At 49.5% G+C, this 17,697-nt stretch overlaps 1 long non-coding RNA gene across 2 annotated transcripts in view; it reads right to left on the minus strand.

Moving 5' to 3' along the window:
- The window catches only part of LOC140470164 (uncharacterized), a 149,022-nt gene extending 133,500 nt beyond the window's left edge, over nucleotides 1–15,522 (minus strand). For both annotated transcript variants that reach the window (XR_011956455.1, XR_011956456.1), the window contains exon 1: nucleotides 15,342–15,522. This is a non-coding gene — a long non-coding RNA (uncharacterized lncRNA). The remainder of the gene's footprint in view (nucleotides 1–15,341) is intronic.
- Nucleotides 15,523–17,697: the final 2,175 nt, after the last annotated feature.

Raw genomic sequence — 17,697 nt, forward strand, 5'->3', positions numbered from 1 at the left:
GATCCCTACCCAACACTGTAATCTCCCCCTCCCTGACTGATCCCGACACAACACTGCACTCACCCCCTCCCTGAGTGATCCCTACCCAACACTGCACTCACCCCCTCCCTGACTGATCCCTACCCAACACTGTAATCTCCCCCTCCCTGACTGATCCCTACCCAACACTGTAATCTCCCCCTCCCTGACTGATCCCTCCCCAACACTGCAATCTCCCCCTCCCTGATTGATCCCTACCCAACACTGGAATCTCCCCCTCCCTGACTGATCCCTACCTAACACTGTAATCTCCCCCTCCCTGACTGATCCCTCCCCAACACTGCAATCTCCCCCTCCCTGACTGATCCCTACACAACACTGTAATCACCCCCTCCCTGACTGATCCCTACCCAACACTGCAATCACCCCCTCCCTGACTGATCCCTACCCAACACTGCACTCACCCCCTCCCTGACTGATCCCTCCCCAACACTGTAATCTCCCCCTCCCTGACTGATCCCTACCCAACACTGTAATCACCCCCTCCCTGACTGATCCCTACCCAACACTGTAATCTCCCCCTCCCTGACTGATCCCTACCCAACACTGCACTCACCCCCTCCCTGAGTGATCCTTACCCAACACTGCACTCACCCCCTCCCTGACTGATCCCTACCCAACACTGTAATCTCCCCCTCCCTGACTGATCCCTACCCAACACTGTAATCTCCCCCTCCCTGACTGATCCCTACACAACACTGCACTCACCCCCTCCCTGACTGATCCCTACCCAACACTGCACTCACCCCCTCCCTGACTGATCCCTACCCAACACTGCACTCACCCCCTCCCTGACTGATCCCTACCCAACACTGTAATCTCCCCCTCCCTGACTGATCCCTACCCAACACTGTAATCTCCCCCTCCCTGACTGATCCCTCCCCAACACTGCAATCTCCCCCCTCCCTGACTGATCCCTACCCAACACTGCAATCTCCCCCCTCCCTGACTGATCCCTACCCAACACTGCAATCTCCCCCCTCCCTGACTGATCCTTACACAACACTGCAATCTCCCCCTCCCTGACTGATCCCTACCCAACACTGCACTCACCCCCTCCCTGACTGATCCTTACCCAACACTGCACTCACCCCCTCCCGGACTGATCCCTACCCAACACTGCAAGCTCCCCCTCCCTGACTGATCCTTACCCAACACTGCAAGCTCCCCCTCCCTGACTGATCCCTAACCAACACTGCAATCTCCCCCTCTCTGACTGATCCCTACCCAACACTGCAATCTACCCCTCCCTGACTGATCCCTACCCAACACTGCAATTACCCCCTCCCTGACTGATCCCTACCCAACACTGCAAGCTCCCCCTCCCTGACTGATCCCTACCCAACACTGCAATCACCCCCTCCCTGACAGATCCCTACCCAACACTGCAATCTCCTCCTCCCTGACTGATCCCAACCCAACCCTGCAGTCTCCCCCTCCCTGACTGATCCCTACCCAACACTGCAATCTCCCCCTCACTGACTGATCCCTCCCCAACCCTGCAATCACCCCCTCCCTGACTGATCCCTACCCAACACTGTAATCACCCCCTCCCTGACTGATCCCGACACAACACTGCACTCACCCCCTCCCTGACTGATCCCTACCCAACACTGCACTCACCCCCTCCCTGACTGATCCCTACCCAACACTGTAATCTCCCCCTCCCTGACTGATCCCTACCCAACACTGTAATCTCCCCCTCCCTGACTGATCCCTACCCAACACTGCAATCACCCCCTCCCTGACTGATCCCTACCCAACACTGCAATCTCCCCCTCCCTGACTGATCCCGACCAATACTGCAATCTCCCGCTCCCTGACTGATCCCTACCCAACACTGCAATCTCCCCCTCCCTGACTGATCCCGACCAATACTGCAATCTCCCCCTCCCTGACTGATCCCTACCCAACACTGCAATCTCCCCCTCCCAAGGAAAAAAGAATAACTAGAGAGAAAATAGGACCCTTCAAGGACCAAAGTGGACATGTGTTGCAGAATCACAGGAGTTATTTCCCCTCTGTGTTGACTGTGGAGAAGGACATGAAGGCCTGGGAACTTGGGAAAGTTAGTGATGATCTCTTGGGGTCAGACCATATCACAGGAGAGGATGTGTTGAATGCATTAGAATGTATGAAGGTGGATAAATCTCCTGGACCTGACCAAACATATCCAACAGCACCTCAAGAGATGAGGGAAGTACTTGTGGGGTCCCTGCTGATCTTTTTGCCTCACTGTTAGCTACTGGCCCTCTGAAGATTATTTCACTCAAACCCATTTCCCTACTTTATTACTCTACATTTACCCCTGAGTAATGCAACTTACTTACACATCCATTAACATTCTTGGCAATTGAGAATGGCCAATTTACGTGACCTGCACATCTTTGGATTGTGGGAGGAAACCGGTGCACCCAGAGGAATTCCACGCAAACATGGGGAGAATGTACAAACTCAGTTGGTGTGGCATGGTGGCTCAGTGGTTGACACTGAAGTCTCACAGCGCCAGGTACCCAGGTTCGACCCCAGCCTCGGGTGACTGTGTGGCGTTTGCACATTCTCCCTGTGTCTGCGTGGGTTTCCTTTGGGTGCTCTGGTTTCCTCTCCATTCCAAAAATGTGCAGGTCAGATGAATTGGCCAGGCTAAATTGCCCACAGTGCTCGGTGCATTTGTCAAGTGTAAACATTGGTGGGGAGAATGATTCTGGGGGGGTTACTCTTCAGCAGGTCGGTGTGGCTTGTTGGGCCAAATGGACTGTTTCCATACTGTAGGCAATCTAACCCTAACAGGATCTAACCCACACAGACCATCCTGTGAGGTTGGAATTGAACCCAGATCGACAGTGCTATAAGGCAGCAGTGCTAACCACTGATCCATTGTGCCACTGAGTTGGTCAGTGCTAGGCCCATTGCTGTTTGTTGTCTATATCAATGATTTGGACGAGGATGTTTAAGGCATGATTAGTAAGTTTTTAGATTACACTAAAATAAGTGAGGAAGGTTCTCAACAATTGCAACAGGGACTTGATCAGCTGGGGAATTGGGCTGAGAAATGGCAAATGGAGTTTAATACAGACAAGGGCGAGATCTTGCATTTTGGAAAGTCACATCAAGACAGGGGTTTCATGGTGAACGGTAGGGCATGAACGAGTGTCGTGGAAAAGAGGGACCTTGGATACCAGGAGCACGGCTCTCTGAACTCAGGGAGACAGGGAAGAAGGCTTTTGGCACACTGGGCCCTTCACCAGTCAGGGCATGGAATATCGAAGTTGAGAAGGTCTGTTGTCGTTGTGCAGGGTTTTGGTGAGGCCGCACTTGGAGTATTGTGTTCAGTTTTACCCACCTTGCTATAGGAAGGATGTTATTAAACTGGAAAGAGTGCTGAAGAAACTTACACGGATGTTGCCAGAACTCAACTAGACAGATATAGAGAGAGGTTGAACAAGCAAGGACATTTTCTTTAGTGTGTAGGAGACTGAGGGGGTGTCCTTATAGAGGTGTATAAGATCATGGGAGGCATGGATAGGGTGAATGCACTCAGTCTTTATCCAAGACTTGGGGAATCAAGGATGAAAGGGGATCAGTTTAAGGTGAAAGGGGAAGATTAAAAGGGAACCTGAGGGACAACACTTTTACCCAGAGGGTGGTACACATACGGAATGAACTACCAGTGCATGTGGTCGAGGAGGATACATTTAAGAACATTTAAAATGCACTTGGACAAATACATGGAGAGGAACGTATTGGAAGGATATGGGCCAAGTGCAGGGAAACGGGGTTAGTGTGGATGGACCAGTTTGGGCCAAAGAGCCTGTCTCCATGCTGTAGAATTCTATGAACATACCTAAGTGTCCCATCATCCAGAAGCGGCCAAAGCAACATGAACACGAGCTGGTACAAATGTGAAACAGTCCTGTAGAATTTGGCAGGAAGCCAGCCTGGCCTTGCAGTGAAGGATTCCTGGTACAGGAGTTGTGGTGAGATGCCCATAGAGAAGCTGGGGAAGGAAGCTGGAAAGCTCACTCCACTGCCGATAGCCTAGAGGACCCCCGGCTGGGATAAGACATCTGGGATCCGGTCACCCCAGGGAAACCTACAGGCTGTGACAGAGCTAGGTCTCTGACACATTGAGCAGGACAGAACGTTGCAGGAAAATCTCACCCACATGGGACTACTCCAGTTCCAATTGGGAAGAGCCCAATCCAGTGAAAGGAGGGTCTCTGGGGATGGGGAGGCAGCCTCAGGTTACATTGACAATCTGGAAGGACAGTGTAGGGAGTTCCAAGCAGCTGCATGGGTCCTGTACACCTACAACACGGAACAACACACATCAGGCCCTAGTAGGAGGTGTCAGGAGCAAATACAATCCCTAGGGAACCAGGACTCCTCCCAGAATGGGATAATGTGTGCCTTTGGGGTTCTACCTCCCCAGGGAGATACTGACAGGCTCCACACTGACACATCCACACCCACTCACAGATGGGGACTCCCACTGCCTGTCTCCCAGGTAACTGCACCTTTTGCCCCCAGCCCTGACCCACAGCCGAACTCAGATTCCATGAATCATGTGATTACCCAGTGTAAAACAGCTTTTGGTCTCACTCCGTACACAACAGCCATTCCAGGCACCCAGCTGGTGGGCAGCACCAAAAAGGTCCCGTCTCTGTCACAGATACTGACTGACAGTCTGTCATACACAGAGTGGACGCTGAGGAGCAAACCAAATGAATCGCCATGTGCCTTAGTCCAGCAGGCCATTCAGCCCTCCCTGAGGGCCAACAGCTAGGGAGGGGTATCCATGATGAGATGAAGACAGTGATCCTCACTGCTCGAGGGCAGGATAAGGCATATCCTGCAGAGGCGCTACATAACTGCAGAACAACAACCAGGGGAATGCTCCCCCCTCCCCCCTGTCAACTTCACCCAGAGACTCTAGTTCCAATTTGTCTGGATTTTTGGGGATATGACCTGCACCTCTCTTAGCGATGAGAAACTGGGCCCGACCCTTTGTCTCCCATGTCTCAGAAAGGAGGAGGGACACCTGGGATTCGACCCAAAATCGTGCCCGTAATGAGGCTTGGGTTCTCTGCTAATTAATTGCTGAATATGAAATAGACTTTAGGGATTTCCACATTGTGTTACAGGAGCTCAGGGATCAGAAGCGATTGTTAGGGTTTCCCCGAGAATGGGTGCATGGTAGTAGGATACCAAGATCCCTGCCTGGACTCGGGGTCATTTTCGGACAGTAATATCCCAGGAAGTCCACCAGGGAGGATTCCTCAGAAACAAAATTAAAAACGGGCTGTGACCAGGAGGGAAGGCTCCTCCTCCAGCTTGTCCCACACATACGAGGCTCTCGCAATGGACTGGGCATTAAACTCACAGGGAATTCCTTGTTCACGAACATTTATCACAACCTGACACTAATCATAATGAATGTATCAGGGATACAGTAATCAGAGTGGTGTCCTTCCCCATTAAAATAATCATGTTCCCAACTGACCACATGATAATGGGACAAAGGACAGGGAAAATTGAGGGAAAACACAGAACGCAGAAAAGTAATTAACAGACAAAAGAAAAGGGAACTCCTTAATGATTTAGCCACAGTATACGAGTCCACCCCCAGGGCAGGAGTGTTACAGGTCAGTACGCTGACTTGGCTAATTTGGAGAATAAACTCAGGATCCTGACCCAACAACTCTCTAATGAGCCTGAGAAAGACTGAATACAGAAAACCCAGAGGAGACCATGGGACAATTCGTGGAAAATCAGGCTAACCATCACTTAGTGACCAAACTGGAGGGTCAGGCCAACACGATTAACCAGATCATCCACGGCCCAATCAGAGATTATGGTGAGCAGTAAAACCACACCCTGTGCAGTAACGGGATGATGGAACAGCTGAGGGAGGAGCTCAGGCAGGCCAGCCAAGGGAAAGTCCCATCCCGGGTTAGTGACAAACAGAATAAATATTTGTTCCAGGAGAACACCCACACCAAGTTCTCTCACTGTCAGTGACAGCAGCTCACCAAGGGCTGGGTTAATAACAGCTGTAAGGACACTCTCGGTGGAACACCTGGGCTTGGTATGAGAGATTCTATTTAACCCAATTGACCAAAGGTAGGATGAAGTCCAAATTATCGGAGTTGTATAAAAAAGATATTTGGATGGGCTATCATGATTACCTCCCACTTACTGTAGAGATAGAGGGAACATTGACAGGGACCATACTTACGTAAATGGGAAGGAACAGGTCATACCATGACATTCCCATAGCCTGTTATCCAAGAATTCGGCTCCTCTCACATTGGCTGTGGTCCTTACCGCACTCACCTTGATATATCTCGGGATACCGGTGGTTAGGATTGCAGGCTGTAACAGATGGGTACGATCATGGTGAATAATGCTTGGATACACCCCCAGGGACTGGAAGGTAGATGGAACTCCCCGGGTGATCACCTTAGTTTCATTCATTTGCAGTGTTTGAGTGTTCCTGGCTGGGCCAGTATTGATTGCCTGTCTGAAGTTGCCATTACGACAGATTGGCCATATTAAATTGCCCATTTTGTCAAGGGATATTCGGGCTAGCTGGAATAGCCATAGGAAATACAGGGTTTCAGGGATATTTTGGGGGGAGTGGGTCTGAGTTGGATTCGCTTCAGAGGGTCATTGTGGACTCAATGGGCCGAACGGTCTAATTCTGTTCTCTCAAGATTTTATGATATCACTTATCAGCTCTGAGACTTAGGGTGTAGGTTTGCTCGGTGATAGATTTGATATCCAGACGTTTCGTTACCTGGCTGGGTAGCATCATCAGTGGGGACCTCCAAGTGAAGCGATAAGACCATCGGTTTGGAAAATGTACACAATGGCTTTTGCACAGACAGCTGGCTACTCTGACAACAAGCATAACCAGCTTTTAAAATTAGGTTTGTAATTTATTGCATAAGCTTCTTTTCTTTCCTTTCAAGTGGATGAGTTGGGGGAGATGTCACAAACTCCTGGTTAAAACACAGAGAGACAGCCAAGGTGTATTGGCCAAGGAAATCTCCCAAATCACAAAACCCGCACACCAGGCACAGCGCAAACACTGCATAATGTAAAAGGTAACAGTTATTCTGGACAGACGTATCTACCAAACAAATGAGGGCCCAGACAGGAAGGCACCGGCTCCTGCTACACAAAGAAACTAACAGCAACAAGCCATCCCAATGATTGGCAATGCTTCAAACTATTAACAGATTCTCCTAATTGGCCGGAACGATAGAAAGTTCCGGAAAACCATCTAGAAATGAACAAAAACAGGGTTTATCTGCAGACTGATTGCCTGAATCTCTGAAGACCTTCTGAGGAGACCAGCATGGCAAGAGACAGAGACCATCTGACCATCCAGAGAGAGAGAGGGCAAGAGAAAACAGTTTCACAGACCCAGAGGCAGAACCAGAGAGAGAGGGAGAGAGAGAGAGAGACAGGCTGAAGCAAACCCCAGGGGCATGGGAGAGAGGGAATGTGAAAATCAATTGAGAGAGAGAGTTGGAACCAACTGGAATAACAAGTGTCACCCCTTCAGTCTGTCCATGGTTTAACTCCTTAGTCTTAGTCTGACTTCCCCTTCTCTCCCTCTCTCTGTCCCCTCTCTCTCTGTCCTTCTGTCTGTCTCTCTCTCTCTCTCACATACACACTCTTTCTCTCACTCTCTCCCTCTCCTTGTCTCTCTCTGCCTATCTTTCTCCGATCCCCTTCTCCATCCCCACTCTCTCCATCTCTATGTCTCTTTTTCTCACTCTCCCTTTCTGTTTTTCGCTATTTCAGACCTAAAAGATCTCATCCAATTTTGTACCCCCTCAAAAATACTATGCCCCTCATTTTCACTGTCCTCCCAAATTTATCCCCTTTCCCAAATGCCTTCCCTCCCAAATAATTGCCTCACCAACTGTGCCCCCCCCCCTCAAATATTTTGCTGTCCCCCCAACATTGCTGTGAGCCCCACTCCCTGGGGCAGAGGGAGTTGAGTGGAAAAGTGCGGAGCTGGAAAAGCCAAGCAGGTCAGGCCAGAACCATCGACTCTCCTGGCTGACCCGCTGGGCTTCCCCAGCTCCTCACTTTGTAACTCTGACTTTCCAGCATCTGCAGTCCTCACTTTCTCACACAGGTAAATGAGTTTGGGTTGACTGACTGGCCTGTGGCTGTTTTAATGCACAGCAAGATCCCAGTCCCAGAATTATAGAAGGCTTGTATCACAGATGGAGTCCTTTCTGCCCATTCCCCCCCTCCCCCATTAAATGATCCTGGTCCTGTTCAGGATCCTCAGGATTGTCCCCTGAATGGCCTCACTGACTATCCTTTCTGTGGAAACCTCTTCTCCGTGTTATGGTTCTGTTCACCGAGTTGGGAATTTGTGTTACAGACGTTTCATCCCCTGTCTAGGTGACATCCTCAGTGTTTGGGAGCCTCCTGTGAAGCGCTTCTGTGATGTTTCCTCTGACATGTATAGTGGCCTGTCTCTGCTGCTTCCGGTTGTCAGTTCCAGCTGTCCGCTGCAGTAGCCGGTATATTGGGTCCAGGTCGATGTGACAGGGGACGAAACGTGTGTAACACAAATTCCTAGCTTGGCGAACAGAACCACAACAACGAGCACCCGAGCTACAAATCTTCTCCCAAACTTTGAACACCTCTTCTCCATCCTGTCTCAGACTTTGCGTCTCATGCTGTCCCTCCCTCAATCTCTCTCTCTCTCACAGCAGCCCCTCCTTTCTCCACCAACCCCAAAACCCCATCAAACAGTCCCCCGTCTCTGGCTGTCCCACTCCCCCCTTGTCTCCCAATCTCCCCCTTCCCATGTAGACCCACAGCTCCTGGGCTGGAGGACATGGTGCAGAGACGAACACAACTTTTGACTGACTGCTGTCATGCACAGAAAGATCCCACTCTGCAACCATTCCCCAGCCACACACACTGTCCTTCTCCGTCCATATGTGTCCTTCTTCCTCTCCCTGTTTCTCACTCCCCATCTCTCTCTCTCCTCAATTTCTCCATCACCACTCTCTCCATCTCTCTCTTTCTCTTTTTGTCACCCTTCCCTTCTCTTTTTCTTCATTTCAGACTCAATGAGAAAAGTCCTTTTATGTCCCTTACACTAACCCCCTCCCCACAGTCGAGGTAACATTCGGGAGAGACCAGGAAAAGGTTGATCCCCTGCATTAACTGTACAACATCCAGCGAGACAGAGACAAACTCTTCCCAATGTCCCTTTCCCAATCACTGGGACAGGGGTCTAGGGAGACAGAGGGAGAGAAACGACAAGAGAGAAAGAGAGATGGGTAGACAGACAGTGAGAGGGAGGGAGAGAACACGAGAAAGACAGGCAGGCAGAGGGTGGGAGAGAAAGTGAGAAGAACTGAAAAAGAGCAGGAGAGAGGCAGAGAGAGAAAAGGAGAGAGAGATAGTAAAACCCTAGGAAGAGAAATACAATGTCAGACAGATTTGAGGGGGAAAAGGGGAGGCAAAGACAGGGAGTGAAGTTCAAATAGACAGCAAGAGAGAAATCCCAGGGAGAGATATAGGACAGAGAGAGAGAGAGAGAGGGGAGTTGCAGCAGCAGCATAGAGCTGAGAGAGTTGAGGGGTGGGGGTGGGGGGGGCTGCTGTGATGCAATGAGAATGATTTACAGACAAGAAAGGCAAGATCCCCCAGAGCTGAGAGAAAGATGCAGAGAGAGATGAGCGAGGTGTTGGTTTTGGGGAAGATTGAATGATTAAACCTTCCTGAAAAACATGATGGGGTGACAATGGGGCAGAGTGTTGGAGGAAGGGAATCTGCAGGGTAATGTCAACAGGGCAGAGATATGAAGGATGTTGTGAGATAGGGAGTGAAGGGAAAATGTGGGAGAGACAGCTGGGTACACAGAAATATACATAAGAGCTCTCATGGGAGTGGGAAGCAGTGAGATCGGTGGGATCAGACTTTGCAGCTGCCCCCTCTCTAGGATTTTGCACCTTTGTGTCTCCTTTGTGTCACAGACACACACAGACACACACACAGACACACACACACACACACACAGACACACACACACACACACACACACACACACACACTCTCACAGACACTCACTCTCCCAAACACACACTCTCAAACATATACACACACATTCCTCTCTCTCACACACACACATTCCTCTCACACACATACATACAAACACACACTCTCTTTCAAACACACACTCTGACTTCCTCAAACACACACACACATTCCTCTCTCACACACACACACGCACACAAACACACACTCAGACAGACACATACATAAACACATAATCCCTCTCTCACACACACAGACACACAGAGATACACACACATGCACTCTCTCTCTCACACACAGACAGACACTCGCTCTCTGTCTCTCTCTCACACACAGAGATACACACACACAACCACGATTACTGTACAAACATGGAGGAAGGTTCGATGGAGAGATTACTTCTCCTAGGACTAAACCCTGATCTCGCATGATGACTGCTGTAGGGAGACAGACAGCAACTGCAAATGACTTGTTGGATCTTCCTGTGCACCACGTCTTGCATCGACAGCGTTGGTCTGTTTGGGTGCCTGCTTTTCTAGAGAGTCTCCAAGCGACAAGTGACCATACATTGGCAACAGTTTTCCTCCAATCCATGTTTAAGACACATGGTGATGTTATCTTTCAATGTTTGTTCAAAAAGATCTGAATCTTCTAAAATGGACGTGGCCTCCATCCCAAATTGCGACACCAGTGTGCCTTGCGGACCCTGAGGGAATGATCAGGGAAGTGTATCTGTACCTTCCTACATTCTGCACCTTGTACCACCAGACAGTGCTCCCTCATACCTCAGAAAGCACCACTCTATTGTGTATACCCACAATGCCCCTCATACAGTACCTCCACAAAATATTCACACCCTTAACACCTCAGAACACAGCCCAGCCCAACTCTCAGACTGCATTTATCCACAAACCCCTTCAGATTGTAAGGACCGACATCCACCGCAGTCCAAGATTGGAGCCCTGATCCTCAGAACATTATTGGGTCTCTTGATTAATCATTGAATTCCTACAGTGTAAAATCAGGCCATTCGGCCCATCAGGTCCACATCGGCCGTCTGAAAAGCATCCCACCTACACTCACACTCTCTATTCTATCCCTGTAATGTTGCATTTCCCATGGCCACCCCACCTAACCAGCACATATTTGGATTGTGGGTAGAAACCGGAACACCCAGAGGAAACCCACAGATTCAGGGAGAATGTGTAAACTCCACACAGACAGTGGCTGGGAGCTAGAATCAAAGTTGCATCCTTGGTGCTGTGAGGAAGCAGTGCTAACCACTGCGGCACCGTGCTGTTCTCTCTCCCTGGATGTCATGTCATCTAACCTTTTACTAACCAGTCTCCCATGTGAAACTTTCTCATCTATCTTTTCAGTCAACCCTTCAAAACCTCTATCAAGTTGGATAAACCATTTCCACAAGCCATGCTGACCATCCCTAATCAATTCTTACTTTTCCAAATCCATGTAAATTGTCACTCAGAATGCTCTCCAACAGCTTACCCACCACTGCCATCAGGCTCACAGCTCCATAGTTCAATGGCTGTTCCTTGTAGCCTTACTTCAATAATGGCCCATCATTAATCACCCTCCAGACTTCAGGCACCTCACCCGTTGCCACTGATCGGTCCATCTGACAAGGTCATCTCCATCGTTCTGTAATCTAAGGCTATCCTCCTCAGTATTTATCACGCAACCAATCTTCATATCATTCATGAACCCAATGATTAACCCTCCACCATTCAAATCTAAATCTTTTCTATCAACCACATCAGCAAGACACCAACAGTGAGACATGAACAGACAGAGATTTCTAATTGGGCCATCACTGTCTACTTCTTGCCACTCAGCATTCTGCGCCAAATTCCTTGGATCTTGAGGTTTTATGTTCACTATAGTTTCCAGTATGGATCCTGATAAAAGCCTTACTGACCTCCAAGCAGGCGACAGGAAAGTGTTGCCCCTTTTTACACACCTGGTCACCTCCTTAAAAAGTGCAATCCCATTGGTCAGACCTGACCTCCCCTTAACACAACCATTCTGACTGTTCTTCATGAACTCCAGTCTCTTTAAATGCTGATTAATTCTATCTCCCAAAATTGCTTCCAACAGACGTCCCACCCACGGTATTAGCCTGACTGGCCTGTAGCTGCCTGGTATATCCCATGCTCCTTCTTGAATAACAGTACCACATGGTCAGTCCGACGACACCTCTCTTGTGGCCAGAGGGGATTTGAAAATGTTTGCAAGTGTACCTGCTACTTCCTCCATCACCTCATTCGGTAAACTGAGATACATTTCCATTGTCTTTGGAGATTTATTGGGTTGTAAGAAGACCAGACCACTCAGAACCATCTCTCTCTATATATATGCTCATTCATTTAATTGTATCACAGAGCATCTTCACGATTTCATACCAACCCTGTCCCAATGAGCATTGACAAAATGAATCCATTCACTGTAGCCTCTGGGTCCATGCACAAATTCTCACTGTGTTTCTGTCATTATCAATTCACCCTTAATGTCACTGTAAGGTCCATTCAGAATTCTATTTCCCCTCTTAGCATTCCTTTCTCCCAGGCAATTAGCCTGTGATACGATTTGGAGGAGTGTGGGATGTCAGTCTGGATGTGGATTAGCATTGGGAAACTCAGAAATAAGGAACACACGACTGTGATGAGTGTGGGACAGTGGGATTCATTTGGGATGAGCACACAGAAGCTGAGGAATAAACCTCAGCCCTGCAGCATGAAAATATCCCTTTGAGCTGGCAGGTCAGTCACACGAAACAGAAACCCCAACACTGGGAAAAGAGGGTGGTAACCAAATGAAGACGGTCTGTTTGAACACAGTCTCTGGAATCTGAACGTGGGAATCATTGCTGAGCAGGGTATGTAGGAAGCAGAGGCAGAAATATACTGAACAATTTCAGATATTCCTCTTAGGCCACAAGACATGGGAGCAGAAATTAGGCCATTCAGCCCATCTGATAGTGTGGCACTCAATCAGTCCTGACTCTCTTACAATGCAGGTATCCCCCAGACTGATGCGCTGACAGTGTAGCACTCCCTCAGTAATGATCCTCTGTCAGTGCAGCGCTCCCTCAGTAATGATCCTCTGTCAGTGCAGCGCTCCCTCAGTCATGATCCTCTGTCAGTGCAGCACTCCCTCAGTACTGACCTTCTCACAGTGCAGCACTGCCCCCAGATTGACCCTCTGACATTGCAGCTATTCCCATTACTGACCCCCTGATAGCGCAGCACTCCCGCAGTAGTATCCTCTGACAGTGCAGCACTCCCTCAGTACTGACCCTCTGACAGTGCAGCACTCCCTCAGTACTGACCCTCTGACAGTGCAGCACTCCCTTGGTATTGGCCCTCTGACAGTGAGACTCCCTCAGTACTGTTCCTATGACACTGCAGCACTCCCTCTGTACTGACCCTCTGTACTGACAGTGAGGCATTGCACGTACACTGACCCTCCCACAGTGTGGCGCACCTTCATACTGACTTTAAGACAGGCGCATCCTCTGATCATTCAATACTCCCTCAGAACTGACCCTCTGACACTGCAACAGCCCCTTGGCCCCTGACGGTGCTGCAATCCCTCAGTACTGACACTCTGACAGTGCTGCAATCCCTCAGCACTGATCCTTTGACACTGCAGCACACCTCAGAAATGAAATTCTGACACAATAGCATTCCCTCAGCACTGACATTTCTACAGTGCAGCACTCCCTCGGTACTGACCCTCCGATAACGTGGCATTTTCTCAGTACTGACCCTCTGACAGAGCAGAACTCCCTCAGTACTGACATTCTGAAAGTGCGGCACTGCCTCAGTCCTGCACTTCTGATAGTCCAGCACTCCCTCAGTCCTGACCCTCTGTAACAACACTCCCACAGAACTGACACACTGACTGTGTAGCGCTCCCTCAGTAATGACCCTTTGAGTGTGCATCACTCTCTCAGTACTGACCCTCTGGCAATGCAGCAATCACTCAGTACTGACTGTCTGACACATAGTGTGGTGCTCCCTCAGTACTGACCCCCTCACAGTGCGGTGATCCCTCAGTACTAATCCCCTCACAGTGCGGTGATCCCTCAGTACTGACCCCCTCACAGCGCGGTGATCCCTCAGTACTGACCCCCTCACAGCGCGGTGATCCCTCAGTACTGACCCCCTCACAGTGCGGTGATCACTCAGTACTAATCCCCTCAGAGTGCTGTGATCCCTCAGTACTGACCCCCTCACAGCGCGGTGATCCCTCAGTACTGACCCCCTCACAGCGTGGTGATCCCTCAGTACTGACCCCCTCACATCGCGGTGGTCCCTCAGTACTGACCCATTGACAGTGTAGCACTCCCTCAGTACTAACCCTCTGGCTCGGTCCTGCACCTCTGACAGTCCAGCAGTGCCTCAATACTGACCAGCTGACAGTGTAGCACTCTCTCTGTACTGACCATCTGACAGTGCAGCACTCTCTCTGTACTGACCCTCTGACAGTGTGGCACTCCCTCTGTGCTGACCCTCTGACAGTATGGTGCTCCCTCAGTACTGACCCTCTGTCATTTTCAACTGACCCTGAGCTTCTTCATTACGCTGATTTCAACAGAGGTAAAGAAACAGAGTTAGTGACCATCCACCGTCACCCTGTTATAAAACTTATTTTCAAATGTGGCTTGTGTGTGATTCCCACCCCCTCTAATAGTTGCCTGGAAGGTGGGGGTGGGGTGTACTCTCTTGCTGCAGTCCTTGGGTGTCCCACAGTGATGTTAGGGAGGGAGCTCCAGGAGTTTGACCTGAACCATGCAAAGAGCTCTCTTACTGGAGTGCCCTTTTTAAAGTTGGGAAGTTATTATAGACCAGGAGGACCCGAGAGCTGCTGTCTTGTCAGAGAGAGAGGACTGGTGGGTCACACACCTCAGGTGAGGGGCAAGGTTGAGAAGCTGGGGCCTTCATGGTCATTTCAGACATGATAGAGATCGAACCAACAATATTGGCATCACGAACCTGTTAGCTGTGGTAACTGACCCCCCTTTGTAGCAGAGGGATTCAATCCCTTTAATAGAGTAAACTGGAGAATTCAACACTAAAATCAATATGTACGGACGCACTAGAGACCTGAAACATCAAAACAGAGATTGCTGAAGAAGCTCAGCATGTCCGGCAGCATCTTGGAAGGGAGACGGAGAAAGAGACAGAGAGAGAGTTCACCTTTCAATCCAGTGATTTCTGCGGGAAAGTTCCTTCAGAACAGACCGTTTTGAGGAAGAGTCACTTGGAATGCGAATTGTTCCTTTCTCTCTTCAGCGTTGCTACCTGCTGAATTGTGCTGAATTTCCCCACCATCTGTTTACTTGAGAACTTCACCTGATCCAAGTGTCACTGAGTAATTCAGTCTGTGTTCAATGCCCTGAGGCTGCTTCTGCTGAAAGTTGACAAACAGGTTTAAGGCTGTGTAAGGTATTGTATTCGGAGGGCGGGCAACATGGGAGAACAGATACAGAACAAAGGCACACCGAAATGTTAGGTCTGAGCTGTTCCTTCTGAACTAACATCACAAAGTTACATTGATCAGGAACTTTGTGAAGTGCCTTTGTCAAGTGACCCTTCATCAAAATGGTCTGTTCTGAAGGAACTTTCCCGCAGAAATCACTGGATTGAAAGGTGAACTCTCTGTCTCTTTCTCCCTCTCCCTTCAGAGATGCAGCCAGACATGTTTAGCCTCTTCAGCAATCTCTATATTGATGTTTCAGGTCTCCAGCGCGTCCGTACAGATTGATTTTAGTGTTGAATTCTCAAGCTTGCTCTGTTCAAGGGATTGAACCCCTCTGCTACAAAGGGGGGTCAGTTACCACAGCTAACAAGTTCGTGATGCCAACATTGTTGGCTCAATCTCTATCATGTTGGAAATGACCATGAAGGCCCCAGCTTCTCAACCTCGCCCCTTACCTGAGGTGTGTGACCCACCAGGCCTCTCTCTCTGACAGAACAACAGCTCTCGGGTCCTCCTGGTCTATAATAACTTCCCAACTTTAAAAAGGGCACTCCAGTAAGAGAGCTCTTTACATGGTTCAGGTCACAATCCCAGAGCTCCGTCCCTAACATCACTGTGGGACACCCAAGGACTGCAGCAAGAGAGTACACCCCACCCCCACCTTCCAGGCAACTATTAGAGGGTGTGGGAATCACATACAAGCCACATTTGAAAATAAGTTTTATAACAGGGTGACGGTGGATGGTCACTAACTCTGTTTCTTTACCTCTGTTCAAATCAGCGGAATGAAGAAGCTAAGGGTCAGTTGAAAATGACAATGATATCCTTTCGTAGGTTGGTGTTTATTAGAGTTTGTATCGACAGTATGAATGTTTGAGCACTTATTCAAGGGCATGCAGGTAGCTGCCAGAGGAAGTGATGGGGGCTGGTATAATTGCGACATTTCAAAGGCATCAGGATGAGTATGTGAATAGGAAGGGTTTAGAGGGATATCAGCCAAGTGCTAGCAAAAGGAATGAAATGAGATGAGAATATCTCGTTGGTATGGACAAGTTGGACAGGAGGGTTCATTTCCAAGCTGTGCATCTCTGTGACCCTGGGCCTCTGAGTAGTCTATTGCAGAGAGTTTCATCTCAGTGACTCTGTGCCTCTGAATAGTCTATTGCAGAGAGTTTCATCTCAGTGACTCTGTGCCTCTGATAGTCTATTGCAGAGAGTTTCAGCTCAGTGACTCTGTGCCTCTGAATAGTCTATTGCCGAGAGTTTCAGACAGGGTTTGGTTTGTGTGTCTCTCTCATGCTTCCTCAGAATCTGCAAAACCTATGTCTCCAAATTTCCACAAGACTCTGTGAAATAGAAAAAAAGTGGGTCAGTGCTGAGGGAGTGCTGCACTGTCGGAAGATCAACACTGAGGGAGTGCTGCACTGTCAGAGGGTCAAGACTGAGGGAGTGCTGCACTGTCAGAGGGTCAACACTGAGGGAGTGCTGCACTGTCGGAAGGTCAACACTGAGGGAGTGCTGCACTGTCGGAAGGTCAACACTGAGGGAGTGCTGCACTGTCAGAAGGTCAGTACTGAGGGAGTGCTGCACTGTCAGAGGGTCAGTACTGAGGGAGTGCTTCACTGTCAGAGGGTCAGTACTGAGGGAGTGCTGCACTGTCGGAAGGTCAACACTGAGGGAGTGCTGCACTGTCAGAAGGTCAGTACTGAGGGAGTGCTGCACTGTCAGAGGGTCAGTACTGAGGGAGTGCTGCACTGTCAGAGGGTCAGTACTGAGGGAGTCCTGCACTGTCAGAGGGTCAGTACTGAGGGAGTGCTGCACTGTCAGAGGGTCAGTACTGAGGGAGTGCTGCACTGTCAGAAGGTCAGTACTGAGGGAGTGCTGCACTGTCCGAGAGTCAGTACTGAGGGAGTGCTACACTGTCGGAAGGTCAACACTGAGGGAGTGCTGCACTGTCAGAGGGATTGAATCCCTCTGCTACAAAGGGGGGTCATTAACCTCAGCTAACAGGTTCGTGATGCCAACATTGTTGGTTCAATCTCTATCATGTCTGAAATTACCATGAAGCCCTGA

This window comes from Chiloscyllium punctatum, chromosome 50 (assembly GCF_047496795.1).
Source record: "Chiloscyllium punctatum isolate Juve2018m chromosome 50, sChiPun1.3, whole genome shotgun sequence".
Lineage (NCBI taxonomy): Eukaryota > Metazoa > Chordata > Chondrichthyes > Orectolobiformes > Hemiscylliidae > Chiloscyllium > Chiloscyllium punctatum.